Below are 21154 nucleotides of genomic sequence, written 5' to 3'. Positions count from 1 at the left end.
TGATCTCCTCTAGGGTGATAACACAAGGTCAAATCCTGCTCTTTCTTACACCGCTGTCAATCAGCCCCTTGCAGTGATGTTTCTGAGAGCCCCACATCATTCACATGGGCTTTGTCCTGGGAGGGGTGGAGGGTGTTCATCAGTGCCCCTTGTCTCTTGCCGACAGACATGGGAGAGGTAAATGACAGTAGAATGTGGTCCCTAATGAAATAATTTGCCTGGTACTCACTTGGTCTCCCCAACAGCTTCCTCTGCATTTCAGTGTCACTGCAGAATCTTGCTTAAACCACATTTCTTTTATTTTTTTTCTTGCTGTTTTTTATATCCTGCTCAGAGTTCTGGAGCTCCATTGCACTCTGATCATTCTATGTGTGCTGTTTTGCAGCTTACCTTGAGAAACATTTGTTTACAGTTGCAGTGTAGCCTCAGAATTTAAGCCACCAGAGCTCTAACAAATATTATTTTTACTTTCCAGTGCTTACTTTTCATTTTTTGTACTTTTCGGTATCAAGTTCCCTTAGTATAACAGAGTATGAGCAGTGGGAAGTTTGACATTTGCTCACTGACACAGTAATTCCAATCGACTACAATGGATTTTAGATTATGCCTTCTATAGGAAAGGATCAGAGATGCAACAAAGGCGGTTCCATTTGTAAGCAAATCAGTCATTCATTAAAAGCATGCTCTTGGATGGATCAAAACAACTTCTGTAAACTTGCACTGAACTCAGCAGATTGTCCAAAAAATGAAAAATGGAAACATTCTGAAGCTTCGAAAACATGAAAAACATTTTTCATTTCAGAACTGTATTGTGAAGTTAAATTTGTTATCCCTGTAAAAAAAAAAAAAAAAAAAAAAAAAGAAAGTATAATACTAGATTCAATTTGGCGAGGAAAGGAAAAAAAATAATCATTTTCCATAAATTCACAAGTTTGGTTATTTGTTTATTTGTTCAGCTGCTAAAGATATCCCAAACCCTTCTTTATTCTCAATTAAATTCTGAGTGCGTTTTGGGCACAAGGGCATAACACTTGAGAATATGACCATGTGCTATTTGAAGACTGTAGGTTTTGAAGCAGATACATGTTTTAATTCTTATTCTTCTTCTTCTTTTTTTTTTTTTTCCACTAGGAGTGTTCAATTAGATTCAGGAGTATCATTTTTTTTTTAGGTTACGTGCTGCATAAGTGGTTAACAGGCTACATTTGCAAGTTTGTTTGATTAAGGAGGAAAAAAAGTCATTTCTTAAACCAAGCTGCACTCTGGGTGCTTCCTGAGCAAGACCTGAAGTGCCAAGTTAAAGGCAGCAATACTGGAAAAGGTCAAAAACCCATTTCCAGCACCTTGGTCTGAAAACTGTTAGAAATTCCACTACAGCATGCTTTTATTGCACATTAGTTTTAATAGGATATTATTGGTTTGTGAATACCCTTTTCCCAGATGCTGCCTACAATGTAGTTTTTATTACATAGCAGTTTTAATGTGATTTTACTGCTTTATAAATACACTCCTCACCATTCTTTCCGTGATGCTGTGGCTGTACCAATATGCTTGCACATTACCATTACTTCTATCTTAAAATCAAGGTTAAAGCAATTACAGTAGGGTTTTGCAGAATGAATGATAATTGAAAATGCATCTGGCAGGATGCTCTTGATATTCTATAAACAAACAATGCAGAATCTTTATTCATTATTTATCACTTGTTCTTTGTGACATTTCTTTACAAGACTTATCTTTTTCCTTCACAGAGCTGAGCCAAAACATATGTCAGGCCACATTCATACATTTACCTCCCTCCTTTTCTCCCATGTTGAATCAGAATCTCTTGCTCTGCTTTGGTTTTGTCTGTACAGTGAACCAGCAGCCACGGATTAATTTTGTTTCATGAATGTGGTGCTGCTGTTGGTCCCCCTAGTCAGGCTGCTCTTCAATCTGTGCTAAGTGCTGTGCTTGTTGTTAAACAGCTGCTTTATTCTCGTTCTAGCTGATCTGGGTCTAGCTCAGCAGTATCTCTGCTACCATGACTGCTTGAGGATAGGGAGAGTTTTATGCAGATCTGACTCATGTCTACTTTTTCTACCGGCTGAATCCTTACCTAATAACGTTTTGTTTGCTTCTTTTTCTCCAGTAGGGATGAAGGTTAAAATTAAACTATTAATTTTCTTTGCAGTTCAAAACACAGGAGCTTAGTTCAGAGGAATATAAGTAAATGCGTTTTTGCCTGTCTCCACATTTTTAACCAAAGAGACCATTGGTCCTACAGTCAGTTTTGATTTAATTGGATTTGAAGGAAAAAAAAAAAAGTCATTAAGTTTTTATTAAATTAAAACTGAAACCAATCATGTCTCTCCATATCAGTTTTAATTACTTGCTTTTGATAACTATGGATTCTGATATCCTCTTTTGACTCCTCCTTTGCTCCCAATCCCCTCCTCCTTCTCTCACTCAGTTTTTGGTTTAGAACATTGCTACTTCCAACTTTTCTCTATCTAGCGACTTCCTCTTCAGTTGAACTCTGGGTCTGCTGTCCTTCTTCGCTTGCAATTCTGCATGGATTTGAGGGAGACAATTTAATGGCTCATCTGAAACACACTGTATGTCATAACCTTTTTTGGTTTGCAGCTACAGCTCAGCAGTCCTGTTCTCCAGAAGGCAATTTACCTGATTTGATTTTCACCAAGCTATGTTTTACTTATGAATTCACCACATTCGCAGAGTGTATCATACAGAGGTTTTTAAATATTGTCACAAGATTTTGGTACCTTAATGTTCTATCTATGCCCTGGTATTCCAAACTGTATTAAAAAAATCATATCAGTAAAAAATTGCTGAGACAAATTTTTGGGCTTATGGATACAAATAATCAAGGCTTCCTGACTGTAAAGCATTTATTCCTCATGGTTACGGTTTAGCGAACTCTTTGCTACCAATAGACTGGAAAGCACCTGTTTTCACATGATACAGGTGCACTAGGCTGTTTTTTCAAAGTTCAGAAAAATATTGATGTAGTACTTCAGCTTCCCTGCGTCTCTAGTAACAGCTGTAGATATTTGCCTCTGATCATCATGGATTTGAGTCTTCATGTCTTCAGCAACCTATATGAAATTTCTATACTTTTTACCTTGTAATTTGTACAGGTGTCTATTCCTCATTTATTCTATCCCTAGATTTAGAAGTAGGCTTTATTTTTACTCTTGCCTTATTTATGTACTGAACCAGAAGTTCCCTGGAATTCTCTTCCATCTTTACAGTATGGTTTTAATTTTAAATAATTTTTCTACATATCTTTCTGTATGAATTTTCTTCCCATTCTATTTCTCTCGTATTTTCTTCTGGTTTGGAAAATTAACCCCTTTAAACTACATATGTATCCATATTTTGATTGGAATACTTTCCTATTCTCCCAAGCTGGAGCAAGAAGGCTCAAGATGACTGCTCCTCACACGACGGTCTTTGTCTCATCCAGTCAATCCTCTGAGCCCCTGCATCATCACCAAGTCACAGTGGGCTTACTCCAGGTGGGCTGCAGTACCTTTTAGGTTAGAAAGAAAATAAAAGAAAAGAGAGAGAAACAACCCTTGAGAACAGAATTGTTTTCATATTCTTTTTTTCTCTCTTCTTGACTGGATTTGATTGGGGGTATAGCTTTGCAGTTCTGTGAGAAATAAGTCTCACTGTCCTTTGCTCTTTCTCACATAGTGAAGCATGCTGTTATAATTCAGTAGGATTCTGCTATGTGCATATCTTCTGATCTGTGAAGAAACTAATTTAATTCCAAATTAACTGCTCCCAAAGTACTCTTTTTTTTTCTTCTTCATTTTAACACAGTGCCAGGCTACAAGTAACTCTAGTCCAATTTTAATGAGAACAATTGAAGGAAACACCATAGATAAATGCCAGGACATGTCAGACTTATTTTTTAATGGATTAAAAAAATGCTTCTTACATTGAGTTGTATATTTTCACCTGGTGTAAATGATTGTTTATTCAAATATATTTCTGTTGTACAGCCTCCTGCAAATGACATTCTTAGAATAGTAACGTTCTGATTTGCAGAATATCTGGAAGTGATTCAAAGTACTATGCAGTACATTTAATACAAAGTGTAAATTAAAACATAACATATCCTGTTCATCCTGATGCTTCATAAAGGGCATTTCTTATTTCTGATGGTGAACATACTAGAAGTGACTCAAACCAGGCAACTGCAAGAGCAGATCTTGTAGGTGTAAATTCTTTTTTCCCTCTCCTTTGTACACTGCGTACCTATATAGTAGCTGGTAGAATCCTACACTGTTACAAGCCACTAGAAATATGAATGTAACACATCTTAATTTCTGTGGTTGTGATTGTGACTTGAGGCCATCTTTGGGTGTAGACAAGATAGGCAGTTGCCCCAGAGCAACAGGCTGATGGCAGCAGCAAAGAGCCGTTCTGCCCGTGCTGGAGGAGACACAAGCTGTACCCGTTTGAGCAGCAACTCTTTCCTAAGCAACCAGACTCTGCTTTTCCTCTGCACAGTTAGATGTCACCATCCTGCTTCCTTCAGGAGTTCCTCTCTCCACTTATCACAGTCACAAACAAAGCAATACAGAGGCAAGAACTGAGCTGTTGCTGGGAGGAGTGGATGGGGTGGGGAAGCTCTGTTACAGATCACTGCATGGAGGGGGAATGGGAATCAGGAGAGAATCCCAGGAACAGAGCTGCTTCAAAGTCCAACTGGTTTAGTGAGGAAAGAAAGTGAGATCCCATCCATATTCATGCATTCTCTTCAGCTTCTCATTGCTCTTTAAGACCCCACTGATTTTTACCGTAGCTTCCTTAACTCAGAGTTCTCCAACTTTTGGATCCTCCTGCTTCATCCCCTTCAGTTGTTTTGTCCTTAATTTTGCCTACACTCCTTGGAAGCATTAAAATTGCTTCAGACAGGTTTCTCTGTGTATCTGTGGTGCGTCTGTATTCATCTCTTCCCTGATGTTTGCATTCTTCCGCAGACACAGTAGCTTTTGTTCTGTGTTTGTCCTGCAGTTAACAAAGTGAAGGGGTTCAATGTCAGGGGCTTACAGGAAATAATTTTTTCAATAAATATTAGGATAAAGTGTTCAGATATTTCTACACCAAGATTTTTTTGTCACCTTTAACCTTGTTATGAGTTCAAACACAAATATTTCATCAACTTGTTACTTAAAGAAGGTTTGCTGTCATGTTCAATAGGGGTAAGGCAAAATGATCAAGTCATCCACACACATCTTCATTTGAATGGTCACGTTCTGCTCTTCTGCAATGTCCTCAGTCTGTACCTTGGTCTTGCAGCCCGTAGAAGGAAATTCCTAGCTTTGAGTAAAAAAACCCTCAACCCTGACCATTTGCATAAATCACCAAAATTTCATGTTTATTATCTTAATGAAGTTTGCAGATTTTATTCTTCTCTCTCCTTCCCTCTTTACACCTCCAGAGCCATATAGAAACTGTCCCCACTCATACGTAAAGGGAACCCATCCTAACATGCTAACAAGTTTGGAAAGGTAGAACTTTATACTGTGCAATAAAGGAAATAACATGGTGTATGTACTTATCAAATGAATAGAAGAACTGATTTAAATTCTGTGTGTGGCATGAAAGCACATGGATGTTGAACAAAAATAGAGTTGGTGTTTCATAAGCTGTCTGTATTGACCCTAACTCTGAATAGTATATCTAAGAATCAAAGTTATACCTGTCATCCGGTTCATATCTTAAATGGAGTGCACATTCCTGTGGCTGTATTAACAATAAAAACAAGTTAAATAGATTTTTGACCTTCAAAACAGTTAATTATCTTAAACTTGCTTAGAGAAAGCAAGTGTTATTTCACAGTTGCGTTCCCATGTGTATTCTTTCCACAGATGCTCCCCAGAAAGAATGACATGAGAGATAAATTATTTTTAAGGACATATATATGTCCATGAACAAGAACACAGACTCTCCCAAGTATTCACCATAATAAGACCGTGGAACTTTGTAATAATACAAGTTCATTCTTTGAAGTGGACTCTTCTTCAGGCTTCTCAAGTATAGATCAAGTATGAACCAGGAAGAAAAGAGTGAGAAAGAAGAGTGATCAACTTCAAGTTACGTAAATAATGAAGGTCAAGAGAAGAAAAAGAAGTCTCTTCATTTTTCAGGGAATTGAAATAAAAATAGTCAAGACAGGAACAAAACCAATTAGATTCACTGAACTCTTTTCTTAAATTCTTCAAAGGTGGGAGCAAATAGGATTTTTGATTGGTATTGGGTTTTGGTTGATTTTTTTATTATTTCTGAATGTAATTCAGCCTGATTGCTTCTGCATACAGTGAATTGAAGCTAAGGAAAAGCACTAGCATCACGACATATACTCGTACCTAAGTTCCATAATTCTTTCAGGCCTGACAAAAGAAAAAGACATGCTTTTTGGCCACAAGGATAGAAAACTAATTGAGTTTTCTTTGAAAATGACTACAAGCTTCTCTGAAATGAGATTTTTTTTTTCCTAGCTTTTGAGTTTTTTTCAGATCCACCACAGTCTGAAAGTTGCAGACCAAGAAAACTGAACCAAGCAGAGCAGAACATTCTTGTAAGAATCCTCAGTGCCTCAGAGGATTTGTTTGTATAACTGATGGTAACATATTTTGTACTTATTCAGGCCTCAGCACCACAAACTGCTTTTAAAGCAAAGGAACCTGTAAAACTCAGAAGCTGCCAAGGCTGGCTAGAGCTGTCAAACTGGCACAACAGAAGCCCGCCCTGTCATACCTGAGAGCAGAGTCTGTGTGGTTCCTCGCATAGTCTAAACTCAAGAATTAGTTAGAAACACTAGGTTTTGGGTTTTAATCATATCAACTATCACCAGGGTGAAAGGCTTTGCAGCAAAAGACTTGTAAGTTGTATATTGCTGCAGTTTCAAGCCTAAATAAACTGCAGGAAGCACCACGGGTAATTTGCCTCTAAAAATACAATTAGAAAAAAGAAGGGAAAAGTTTGATGATTCTCTAGTGCTCAACCCTGCAGTAATTATTACAGCAATATTCTCATTAAAATCAGTGAAGGTTTTGCCTCATTGAATAAGGTCTACAGGAGCAAGATAATAATATAAGAAAAGGTAAAGCATATATTAAGAGAACTACTTTGTTCTCAAGGAAGTCAAGCAAGTAAAATCATTTTCTCACCAGTGAATTTTGAGAACCTGGAAAAATTAAGTTTAAGACATTTGTGACAGAATGCCCCCACAGCAGCAGCAAATGTGGAGTAAAATCCTTTGGTTTCACAGTCCCAGCTCTCTCAGCCTTTCCCCTTAGGAGAGGTGCTCCAGAGAGATGCTAAGGTTTGCTTTGGGCATTCTGGTTTTCCTTTTTTTTTTCACTGCTTTGTATGTGAACTCTGATTTGACCTGTCAGTAACGAGTGGTGCAGAGCTGCAATATTTGCCAGGTCATGGTTTCTACCCATCTGGTAGAGGCGATGACTTACATGCAAAGATATGCATGTTTGGTCCTTTACTGTTTCCTTAAATTCCCTTCAATTATATTCATACACAAGTATGTCTCAGATGAGTTAATTTATGTGTTATAGAACAGTTAATTTATGTGTTATAGGCAGTAAAGCTTAAGTTCTCTTATTGGTGAGCCAAATGTGATAGACTACAAGAGAACTGTGGCAACATGCCCATTCAGCGTGTTTTTCTTCTAGCTCTTGAAACTCCCAAGGGCCATTATGGATTCCTCTGTTTAATAACTTTAAGATTACCCAGACTAGCCTACCATTGCAGTCCAGTTTCACTGAACAGATTCAGTATCACTGGAACTCTGTTGCTCAGAACTTGGCTTACTCTTGTCGCTTTGTTACTCTTTATATCTGTGTCCAAGCATCATTTCTTTTGGTCTTATTGTCTGCATTTAAAAGAGGAATAGAAAATGTAGTAATATATCCCACTAGTTGGAAATCCCACAAATGAAAACAGTATTTGCTCGTAGAGGTAGATGAAATTTGGCATCAACATGGATGTAGGCTCTGCTTGTTCTCAAAAAAAAAAAGGAAAGGAAATATATTCCTGGATTTCTCCTGTTAGAGGAGATATTGAAAATGAACCTTTAAGGCTGAACCTCAGTCTCATGGATCAACTGGAGTACATGAAAGTTTTCTTCACGCATGAATATTTGAATAAGGCTTGCTAGATATTTTTCAGCCACTTGAAACACCAGGTAGCCTTTTATTGTGCACTATGTTGTACAAAAGCTAAAAAAGAATGAGAACGGTTTGGGCAATTTTTGGCGAGGGAAGGAGTTCACTTTTCACCTGGAAGCGGTGGGTGACAGCAAAACTATAACTTTGTGAAAAAGATAATATGGAAGCACCTGATGTTTTCATTGGCTTTCATTAAGCCGCGTGCAAGTAGCTATTATAAATGTTGGAAAAATGCATATTATGAAGCACACAGAAGAGGCATTTTTTAATAGACACCTTGTGCTGTAATAGTATCAAAGAAAAGAGTGTATGTTTTTTGATGAAAAAGGGGTGAAGTCTATCTCATTCATGACACGTTAATTGATAAGTCATGGAGTGGATATAGTGGAGGAAGGATTTGAGGACATTTTCCAGGAAATGAGACCAGTCTCACAGAATAGAAAAGTCCAGCTACTCCACAGTCAACATGCTTAGGATACTCATCTTCTCCTGATAGCCCGAAGAGTGGGTGAGTAGGTCGGTTTTGCCGGGAATCGCTGACCAAACAGACAATAGTATGTGTTACCTGCTATAGAAGGGAAATGAGATAGTTTCAAAACAGTTAACTTGTCCAAAGGAAATGTTTTGCACTACAGGGAGAGTAGCATTTGGGGAGTTGGCCAAGACCAAGCGCGTTTTCATGCTGGTTATTTCAGAAGGATTCTGGCAGGTGTCATTAGAAAACCATACAGGTGTTCTTGCATAAACAGCACCTGCTCACATTGAAGCTTTCTACTCAGATTTCCACTTCATTTGTGTCTGATACTTTGGATGCTCTGGCTATTTCTCCAGAAAATACAGTGCACTTTTTATGGTAGAGAGCTCTACCATTTTATTAGATTACATTTTTTGTGAGGAAATAAAGGCAGATCAATATTGTGACAGACTTCAGTCATCTTTGGGATAAAAAAAGACTTTGAGTTAAAGTCAGGCAGTGAAATAAATTCTGAATAACATCGCATAACTGAAAGTTAGCAATAAAAGTATGCATGTAGATTACCATGAGGTTGGTTGTATGTGCAATTTGGTCGTAGTTCAGTGTTAGTTTTCAAATGCTCTTGCCAATAGTTTTTGTTTGAAAAAGAAGTGAGTTGTGCTAGATGATGTCCAGAGGTCCTTTCTTTTTCCAACCATTCTGTGATTCTGTGAAATAATATCAGATGCTATAATTTTAAAAACTCATCATTGCAAATGCAGAGGCTTTTCTGGTTTGTGTCTTTTTTCTTGTACTTTACATGTGCATCGTCTACACGTATGAGACTGTTGCTGTTACACACAGTCAGTTAGAAGAGGGCACAGAGTGCAGCTGAGTTACTGCATTGACACTGAGCATTGAATGATCACTGGACACCGACTGGAGAGCTCACACAAAGTTTCAGTAAACCCGGGACCTCAACTAACAGAGCTCTTCTCCTTCTTGTGCACAATAAAAGTAGAAGTGGCAGTTCAGAAAGCGTATCAATACAAATAGCAGAAGAGGAGAGATCACTTCTGAAAAGCTACCGCTTTTGGTCAACAGTTGAAGAAATGAGTTAAACTGAATAGGCAGTATAATTGAAATACCTACTTTGTCCACAAGCATTTGAGCATGAGGTGACAGTAGGGTTAATGTTTTTTAGCTTCTCCCACTTCTATATGAATACTGCATAAGCTGACACTTTAATGCAGAAGTAACTGTGTGTTCAATATGGAGACAATTTCCCAGCTTCTGAGTTAGTACTGGATTTGTCTGTCCTTGGTTTCATAAAACAGTTTTAGAGACAAACCTCTTGGTAACTACCTGATTTCAAAACATAAAACTAATGTGCTCTGTTTGTTAATGACTAGGAATATAAAAAATATATCATGTTCTATCTACCATACTAAAATTAGCGCTGCATTATACTAACTCTTGGTTTGTTATAAAAATTTGTATTGCCAGCTGTTAGACAAAGTTGGATTTCTATTCTGGTAGAAGGTGTACTGTAAATGGTGCATCTAATTCAAACAAAACAAAACAAAAAAAAAAAAAAAAGAAAGGAAAATGAAGAGCTTACACAGACAATACGAACAAGCAAATGCTTCAAAATTCAATTAAGGCTGAAAGAAAAAACAATGCACCAGGGAGTGTCTACTGCAAAATAGGGGAACACTTCCTGTGCAATAGTCATATAACTTCTTTGAAAAATACAAGAGTTGTCAACACACGCATTAAATTGTGTTGAGAGTGCAGTCTCTTGATTATATGAAAAAATATTATTATTTTGATTTAAAGGGATGGGGAAAAGGATTTGATTCAATATTTTTAACACAAAGACCTATATAGCCGAGTGTCTCAAGGGCATCATTACACTCACAGAACCTTTTCTTCTAGAACTGATATTTAAAGTTGGCTTGTGTCCACACCAGTTGGAACTCACTATCGTCTGAGATCTGGTGCTGCATTTCCTGGCACACAAAAAAATCCTCTTAAGTCAGTGATAGTTTTGTAGGCAGAAGGAATTAATAATAAAGCTCTCTTAATTGGTGTTCAGTGGCTTTTGTGAAGTGAGAGTTCTCAGTTCAGTTCCTAATGGATATCTTTGGCAGGGAAAATAACCTCTCCATTATCCCAGCAAGTTAGAAGTGATAAATAAGAAAAGATTCATTTGTTGAGAATCTTATCTTTCATAAGCATTGTGTAAGTTTTAAAAAAATAGATGACTGAGTAAAATAAGAACATAGGCTATAATTTTTTTATTTGGTATAGAGAAATTCTTCAGTAGCCTCAGCCAATCTATTTCAAAGGTAGGCAAACGTGTTAGTCTCAAAACCAGCCATAAAGAGCTGGTCACCACTGGACTGCTGAGCAGTACAAACACTGGCTTTTGAATGTCTTTCATAATGATTGATACTAACACAGTGCAATGCTAGGAGACTGTCCATATTCTTCACTGCTTGGCACAAACAGCTATTTTTTGAAAGAAACTTCAGAACTGCAGGCAGGTAGCCAGTTTTGCCTGCCTTGTCAGGCTGCAGTGTGTCCTTTTGCCCTTTCCTAATGCTCCTCTCTAATAGAGCTTTGTGTCACACTGTTGATCCACCATCTGCCTGTGGCACTATTTCTATTATACACATGGCTGCTGTGGATGTAGGTGGTTTTGACTTCTTGGATTTGACCAAGGTGGTTCCTTGCCTTTGATCTGAGCATGATGGTTACTCCATTTTGGGGAGTACAATACATGCAAAGGACTGCAAGCCAGGATGTCTTTCTGTAATGCAAGCAGTGCTTCTAGGTGTTCCTCCTCTGGCTTTCCATTCTCTTAGTTTTATTTCTGGACCAACCCTGAATCTATCACCTGCTTTTCTCATCAGTTCCTGACTCTTACTCTTAAATATAAGTCTTGTGGGTATATAGAGAATACCTGGGTAAGTATTTGCCATGTGGCTATGTATATTCACACAATAGTAATGTTACTATTACAGCTCTCATTAGAAAATATTAATAGAAATTTCAAAACTATTGAAAAGTATTTTAATATGCCGGTCTGAGAACTAAGAGGTGGGCGACATTCTTCATTACTCTGCCACTTCTAGAAATGCTTATGTAAATACTCATTTATTAAAACCTGTGATGCTGCTTTTCTCACAGGAATGCTGTCACTATGTTACCTTTGGAAGAAGGAACTTGAAAATCTGCTTTTTTCAGTGTTTACATGAGTAGAAAATAAGATACTGTGGGAGGAGACAAATTATATTTGAGTTTGTTCACTTCATATTGAAAGCTGAAGAAAATGAAAGGGCAAAATTACCTTGTCTATTGTTAACACACTGCTTTGTTGGTTAGAGCAACAGCTAATGTACCTGTCCAACAACTTCAGTGCAAACTGTATCAGTCCTTTTCTGATACCAAATGAAAATACATGAATAATATGTGCTTTTTCAAATATGACTTTGCTCTAGAAGAAAGCAGCAATTATATACCAGAGCTGTGCATATGACTTCTCACAAGATGCAAACCCTAGGCTTTATGTCCAATGTCAAGAAAGTTAAATTCTTACTCTATATGTGACTTGATGGACTTGTCTCTCAGAAGTGGCTATGAAGGCAGAGAGTATAGTGTATACAATGTGATGATGGAAGGAAAGAGGGAGAGGATTAATTCCTTTGTTTAAATAACATCATCAGCATCTGGCAGAAATTGGGAAATGACATCTGTCATAGAACACAAGAGCCAGAATCATTTGTGAGTAAGTGATATAACAGGAGCTGTGTGTTGCAGCTATGGCAATCTGCTAGCAAGGGAACCTGCTTCAGCACTCATTCAGAGCCACATACGCTGTGGATGGCACAGCAGATATCACCAAGGAGAACATAGCGATAGCATGCTGAAATAGCACTAGAGATCTGCAAAGATGGATTTTTCAGAAGAATGTGTCCCTGTCCAGCACAGTAATTCATCTTCATGTAATAAGATATAGAGCACAGTCAAGTGTGCATAAATCATTCCTTGTTTGTTCTATTTGTACTGTATGTGGATGGGACTGGAGTACTTTGGACACTGTTTATATCAAAGAGAAGAAATATTGCAGTGCTAAGATAAAGAAAGAAGGAGAACGCTCCGGTGCCACAGGCAAAACATGCACCTCCACCAGTCTGCACTCAGAAACAAGCTTCACTATGGTGAAATGTATCTTGGCACATTGTCACTGACAACCTCTGAATCCAAGGATTGGTAGTCAGATGGCTTAGATATTTTAGTAGAGACTAACATGCTAAATTTACATTTGTGTAAATTGGCATAGAAAAGTTGACAATGCTCTGCGTTTTTTAGAGCATCACTACTATAGGGTAATTTTTGTTTTTTCTTTATCTAATGATAGGCTTGCTGAGATCAATATTGTTGTAATTCTGTATAATGTGTGCGGTTTTGTTTTAAATATGCAGCCTTTATTTATGTCTGGTTTCTCTGGGTAAAGCAAGGGAAGAGTGAGCAGAAGAGGGAGGGGAAAAAATGGGAGAGAAAAAGTGAGAAGGAAGGCAGGAAATGGAAAGAGCTTTAAACCATGGGGAAAGTGTGCTGGTAGAAGAGGAATAAAGGGGAGAAGGGATGATTCCTCATAGAGGCTGAGAGATTCTGAGAGATGAGGATGTCCCCTTTGCTGATGTCCCCTTCACTGGTAAGAGAACATGGTGACTGCCTCACATGTGGTTCGTATCTGAGCTCTGCCATACTCAGATCAGTAGCAAATGGCTCTGCCAAGTGCACAGAGAAACCCACGTGCCCTTGTGATCACCCTGCAGCGGTGCAGGCCTGTCTGTGGCAATCTAGCGCTTCTGAAGTGCCTCTTGGAGAGAAGAGGCTCTCAGAATTCATCAGGGCTTTCGCTGTGCTGGGAGAATACTTTAGGAAATACAAGGTTTGTGAGTAGCTTGCTGGTTTATTTGATTTTTTTCTCTATTCCATCATGATTTGTTCGTTTTCTAGAAGGGGCAGAATATCTCCCATGTAGTCACAGCCCTCTCACCCCCCTGTGTTGATGGGTCATGTGGAGCGGCCCAGCCTCACAGCAGCACATCAGCAAAGCCCAGCTCACACAGTCACTGTGAACACACTTCAGCTTGCTAGAGCCATGGGGAGAGACACTCTCCTTCTGTCTCAACCCCTAATTAATTCCCTTAGTGCAGGCCTAGAATTCTTTGTATCCTCTTCACAGGCTTGCAAAGTGTGTCAGTTCCTTGCCCAGGAGCATAAGACTGAGATGATGCAAGAGAGGAGGGAAGGCGGGGGGATGCGATAACTGAGTCCAGCCCTCTGAATCTGAAGTCATACGGAGACTATCAGGCCTCACTGCTACAGAGACTACTCCTATGTGTATAGTCAAGTATGTACTTGACTGGTTTGCAAGATCAAAACTTGAAATATAATCCTGGTGATTACAAATCATATTGGAAGATACAGCATAGTATTACAGGATCACAGCAGTATTGTCATGCAACAGAGATGCCAGTTGTGCTCCCCCTGCTGAATTGAAGGATGATAGAAACATTACGTGCTGTTAAAAAGTCTGTGTAATCTCAAATGAGTATGACACTTCATGGGCAAATAATGGACAGAGAGCCTTATCTGAGTTTTGTGTAAGTCAGCCTAGTTCTCTAGCATCTTCCATGCCCTGTGCCATGGAGTTCATGACCTAGGACAAGGCATCATGCACAAGGGGGGTGGCACATATTGGGTAAATAAAGCAAAATCGTAAGTCTGGCATTTGGGGCTATTCTGAAGCATCATTTTCTAGACACAGCTTCTAGTAATTTTTGCAGGAAATTACATACAAAATTCATGGCATTATAAAGCATTATAATTCACTGCTATTACATGACCACCAGCTGCTAGCTTAAATGTACTACAATTTCTTCTCTAGAACAACATAAACTGAAAGGTAGAATTAAACTCCTTGTGACAGGCACCACCTTTTTCATATATTTGCACAATATCTAGTGCAGTGGAGCACTAATAACAATAGGAAATTCCAACTTTTAATTTTAATCCTCAATCTTACTGGGTTAGCATTTACCTTTAAGGTGACTTAACTTTTTGCATGTAATTACAGCTTCTGGTTCTTTGAAAAGAACTGTTTCTCTTGAGTTTTCTGAGTGGAATTAAATACTCTTATTAGCCTGTAACCTTTTTTAAATCCCTCTCCCATATGGTGTTCATGTGGCATCACGTATCACAATATAGGATAATACCCTGGATAATATGTGCTATCATGAATATCCTTGCTTAATGAAAAGGGTAATTAAGACCTCTGCACATGGTGCATGATTACATATGGGCAACCTATAGGTGTAATTCATTATGATTAAATCAAAATAATATATGACAAAAATAAGACTTCTACCAGCATATCTGATATCTTAATCCATTTCGTATTTGGGGAGAACTGAAGCAGAAAAATATTCAAATTAATTCTACCAGAGAAAAAAAAAAATCCCTTTTTTTTTCTTTACCTGTTGGTTTCTGGGACAGATGACAACCTCACATATTTCCCTGAAGGCTGACATCTTGTGTTGCAGAATACAGGCTTTCATTAAAAAATTATGACTTGGAAAGTGATGTTCATATTCATGTGAACAGAATGCAGGTGCTCTTCTTCACTAGTGCCTACAGACAGCCTGAAACAATCAATGTGACAAATGAAATGGCGCAGCTGCATCAGCTGACAGCAACTCTAAACATCAAAGATGAGGATTTATTGTCAGCGTCCTTGTTGTTGTTGATTCCAGCACAATAAAATATATGGGGTCACTGATCGATAAGATCTTCTTAAGTCATCAAGTCCAATCTGGCACTTTGATGAATAATGACCTGTAGTCACTCAAGCTCCATCTTGAAGTTAGCTACACTTTTTGCCCTCACTGTTCACAGAATGAGCCTGCTTCAGTCTAATTATTTAAAATCTTCTTCTAATTTCCAGCCTAACTATGTGCACAGTTTGTACTCACTCATTTTTATGCCAAAGATCTCTTTCATCTTAAATAGCTGTTGGCCACCATTGGATATTTATGTCTCCCCCTCATGTGCAGCAACTACATCACTTTTCAACCTTCACCTTGCCTGTCACAGGACAGGCTGCATATTCCCCTGGTCAGGGTAAAAGCTCTTCTTTCCACCTCTTCCACTTTGAATTACTTTCCCTGAACTTCAAACGATGTGCTGGGTGAGGACCTATTGCAGCCTTATGCAACAACATCAACACTTTCAGTATTTCCACCTCTTCTTTTCCTCTGCAAGCAATATTTGCGTTATTGTCTAGACACATCACTTTGACAGTTGACAGACATTCTCTGACTTTGACTGGTACCCACGTCCTTTCTCACCTCAGTGATTTCCAACTGATGAGCTCCCAGTTTATAGCAGACATTCATGTCATTGATCCTGCAGTGTGCTACCTTGCATTCTGAATAACTTCCCATTCTTTGCTGCCTCCAAGGGCGCAGGGAGGCTGGGCTGGGCTCTGGGTGCTGCACGTTCAAGGAGCAGAGAAGGCAGAAGGAATTTATTTGCATAGAAAAAAGGGAAGGGCTTGAGGAACTTGGAGGCAGTGCTGAAGGATACTTCTTTTCTTTAAAAAGAAATATTAGCTAAATTAGCCTTGTTCTCCAAGCTCACTTTGCTGAGGGAAAGGAAAGAATAAATTACGGTGATTTTTCCAGGTATCTGTAAATGACATTCTGCTTTGGGAAGTGTTTGGATTGAAGAGCTGGGTACTGCAATTTAAGCTTTTTTTCCCCGTTGCAAGTTAAAAGATTTTTAAAGACTTTTCTTTCAGTATTGATGGAAAAAAAAAAAAAAAAAGGTTATTTTCAGGGTTAAAATGCAAGTTCTTCTTAGTCCAGAGTGTGTCCTATTTTATTAAACATTCTAAAATCAATTTTTAATTGAAGTTTTAATTACATATTACTTTCTTTAAAAGGGTAAAGATGCTTTAGCGTGTTGATGGTGCTTATAGCAACTTAGTTTCGTTTTAATTCTCTTCCATCCCCATTAGCACTTTTCTGTAACCAATTTCAATATTACTAAGGAGCTTTCAATCAAATTGACATACATTCAAAACAGCTAACTAAAATTAATACATTCTGAATTTCTGCTGCTATTTTTTGGAATATTTATTAACTTGAAACCTATGAACCTAATATAATGGGAAGGAAGAGTCTTTCTTTTCATAAGCAAATTCCCTGGCAAATTGTGACAGAAAATACTCAGTCGTCTGCATTAATGAATCTGTCTTACACTTTATATGCCATGTGACTTGAGCAGTAAATGATGGTTTTGCAGCTTAGAACAAAAATACCTAATGATTTTTTAGCTTCTTGAATTCCAAAGCTAGCCATTTGATCCTTCTACAAAGATGACAATTGTCTCAATACCCTGATTAAAATGGAACAAAACATATTTATAACAATAGTGTATTCTAAGCCCAGACATAGAAATGCCTTTCTGCTGCCAAGTCGTCATCACCCACAGCATGTAATTAGCAACTTGCCTTCCACTGGTTTGAAAGATATTACTACAATGTATGCAAATAGTAGGATTTTTCAGGATAAGGTATTGAAAATGAAATAGAAACTACTGAAAAGAAACAATTAATGTATTTTCCATGTGAAAGCTAGCGACTTTTTAGAGAAAATGCATAAGCGTGGCTGGTTTCCCATATTGTTTTCTACAGAATAATCTTTGAACACTTCACAGATGGAGGATATGGTAATAGCAGAGGAAAAAATGTAGTACAATTATAAACTTGAACAATGTTGGGTTTTTTTCTTCTCTGAGATAGCCTCTTAGCTGATTATTTTGTTGACCAGTTGTGTTTCTTAAACCTTAAGCCCTATTTTTGTTTCCATTATGTGGATGAAACTCACAAAGAAAAGTTTTTCTATTTTATCTAAGGGGAAAAATTAGGGTTTTGGATTTTAACATGGAATATTATTCGCTGGCTTTGGACCATGTCTGCTCTAGTACGTTGCGATATGGTCTCATAGTCCGAACTTAGCCCTGAGTCATGAACCTCTGACTTTAATCGTAACCTGAGTCACTGCCTCATCTTCGGCAATTTCGTGGAGTAATACTCCATGTCAAGTATGTAGAGAGCAATACTAATATCAATACCCACAAAAAAAGTATCCTTTAAGGACTCATCAGTTAATATTTGCAGAGTATTTAAAAGATAACTATATTAAGCATTGTTAATATTGTGTATTTATTAGATTTGTTTTAAAATCTAGTTTCTGAGTAGTCCAGAGACCATGGTGAATCTAGAGTAACTTTCCTTTTGATTAGTAGTCCTCATAGTAGCTTAAAAAAATAACTAACAGGTAATTGCCTAGCTGCTCTTTGTTTTCAAATACCTAGGTCACTGTGATGGCTCCCTGCTACAGAATGTCAACAAAAATAATACAAATAAGAATTAGTGTTTGGTTAAAATATGTATCTAATATTTGAAATGGCGGGACTAGATAAAGTATTCCTTTATTAATTTAAAACTTTTGCTATGACATGTAACTCTCCAACCAATAATCTAATGGAAGCTTATGGAATGATGCCCAAGGTAATTAATCTGTTTTACCTAATAGATACAAATTTGTTTGTGGTGGTTTTAGTTAAACCACCATAACAAAAATACCTAAATTTTACACAGATTTCAGCTTGGAGGACCAGGGGTTTGTTTGCAGACTTAGAACCATGCAACAGTGAGAACCATTTCTCACAGTGATAACCTGAAAGAGAGAAGACCACAAGACAAGATAGGATTCAGTTCATTTGAGAAAGATAAAAAGATTGCTGATTATGCAAAAGGAGAAAGCACTGTGTGAAGACTTGAAGAAAAATGTGAATAAGAAAGAGATCATTCATGTGTAGAGGCCAGCAATATGAAAGGCAAAAAGCTGAGGCTGTCACCAGGGAAGGTAGGCTACCTCTTTTTTAAGCCTGTCTTAGTTGCAAATGTTTAAACACGCTCTAGGTAGGAGATGACTAAAAATTCGAGCTGAACTGAGATGGACCTGTTGCTGGAAGTTATTAAATACGTAGTTTTTCATCCTTTTTCACTGCAGTATTCCAAGAGAAAGCATAACAGGAATTACTAACTGATGTGTAAATATGCACACCGACCTATGCTTAGGTATAAGGGCATAAGTAGTCAGCAGTGCTGTCAGAACTCAATGTAATTTATATAGATTTGAATTCATTAAGGTATAATTTTCAAAGTAATTAGCTTGAAAATAACCAATTTATCAGAAACGGGACAGATACTCAAAGTAAGGATTTAAGGCCAGATACTGAATGGCATTTCAGTGCCTGAGTTGCATGTTTCAATAGGAGACTGAAGGCTTGTGTGTACAGAGTGTTTTATCTTTCCCTGAATTTGGATAATTGACACTGAATTCACCTGTGTCCGTATACATTGAAGGCATCTGTTAATAGGAAATCAGGGGATTCAAGTTTGAACGCATGTGGTATGTCTGTAGAGGGACCTCAACAGGCTGGAGAAGTGGGTCCGTAGGAACCTCATGCGGTTCAATAAGGGCAAGTGCAAAGTCCTGCACCTGAGGAGGAACAACGCCAGGCACCAGTATCTGCTGGGGAACACCTGTCTGGAAAGCAGCTTTACAGAAAAGTACCTGAATGTCCCAATGGACACACATCCAGTTAAGCACGAGTCAGCAATGTGCCCTTGCAGGGAGGGCTAACGGCTCCCTGGGCTGCACTAGGAGTGTTGCCAGCAGGTTGAGAGAGATGATCCTTCCCCTCTGTTCTGCACGAATGAGGCCACACCTGGAGTATTGGGTCCAGTTCTGGGCTGCCCAGTACAAGAGAGAGATAGAGCTATGGGATCCAGTGAAGGGCCGCTAAGATGAGTAAGGAACTGAAGTATCTCTTGTATGAGGAAAGGCTGAAAGAGCTGGGACTGTTCAGCCTAGGGAAGAGAAGGCTCAGGAGAGGTCTCATCAATGTGTACAATTACCAGCAGGGAGGGTACAGATGGAATGGAGCCTTTTCAGTGGTGCCCAGTGCCATGACCAGAGACAACAGGCACAAAATGAAACACAGGAAGTTCCCTCTCAACATCAGGAAACACCTTGTCACTGTGAGGATGACTGAGCACTGGTAGAGGTTGCCCAGAGAGGTCATGGAGTGTCCCTCCTTGGAGATGTTCAAAAGCCCCCTGTAGGCGGTCTGGTCCTGAGCAGCCTGCTGTGGTGACCCTGCTTGAGCAAGGGGTGTTGGACCAGATGACCCACAGAGGTACCTTCAAACCACAGCCATTCTGTGATCTGTTGTGTTGATCTTACATCCTACTGTCTTGAATCCTGCACCTGGAATATAGTTGGTTTCGTGCTATACTCTGAGAAGAGTCAAGTAGTTTCCTTGGCAAACACTCCCAGGCATAGGACATAGGACAGTTTGCTTCAGTGTCTATTCTTTACTGACTGTATGGACACTAGTCAGTACATACATCTTGGAACTAGAGTTCAGACCCTGCCTTGCATAGCAACAACTGCAGCATAAATGTTGCCTTAGTTCATGGTACAGACTAGAAGTTGTTTGAATGTGCCTCTGCTCAGTAGCACACCAGTTTCATCCATAACTAACTTCTTGCCTGGACTAACTACTCATTTACCTATTCAGCTCTGGAGTGGTATACATTAGATGTGACCTCAGATGTTGTAAACAGACACAATTTTATCACTTGTGTTAGTACTCTGTGATAATGCAATGCCCCATTACTACAGCTTGTTTTGTGAAGTACTGGAGGCCAGGCAGAATTTTTGGCCAGAAACATTCTCAGCAATGCCTTAAAGATGTGTTGCTGAAAGAGTGGCTAAGACATCATGCCCAGTTCAAGCTGCAATGACACCTCAAGAGCAAAAAAATGAAAATTAGAACCAAGAAAGATCAGAGCTGTTAATATTCTTGCCAAAACTGCTCAGTGCTACAGCTGCTGATTTGCAGCGTTGAAGCCCTCAGCTGTGAGGTGTCTAGCACATCTCTGTGAGCATCCAAATGCTTATGAGGACAAGCCATATGTAACACTCTTCTGTCCGTTTTGGCCAGTGATAACTTAAAAACAGTGGTAGCTACTCAGAAAGAATTGTAGGAGGAAAACATGCACATTTGTGAGTTTGAACTCATAGTCAGGAGTTCTAGTCACTTTTGGCTGGCTGCCACCCCATACCTCATAGCACATTGCAGAAAAAATTCTTCATAAAAAGCCCTGAAACAAGACCACATCAGGATGTCCACATGGTCAAGAAGCTTAATATGGGAGAAAATCCCTTTGTGTAGAATATTGAGAGAGCAACAGGGTTTCAAATGGACTCTCTACTCCATGGATTAATAATCTCATGCAGAGTAAGCCCTTGTGTCAGCAAGTCCTCTGTCCTACTGGAAG

This window comes from Patagioenas fasciata, chromosome 4, assembly GCF_037038585.1.
Source record: "Patagioenas fasciata isolate bPatFas1 chromosome 4, bPatFas1.hap1, whole genome shotgun sequence".
NCBI lineage: Eukaryota > Metazoa > Chordata > Aves > Columbiformes > Columbidae > Patagioenas > Patagioenas fasciata.
Note: the sequence above shows the minus strand (reverse complement) of the source record.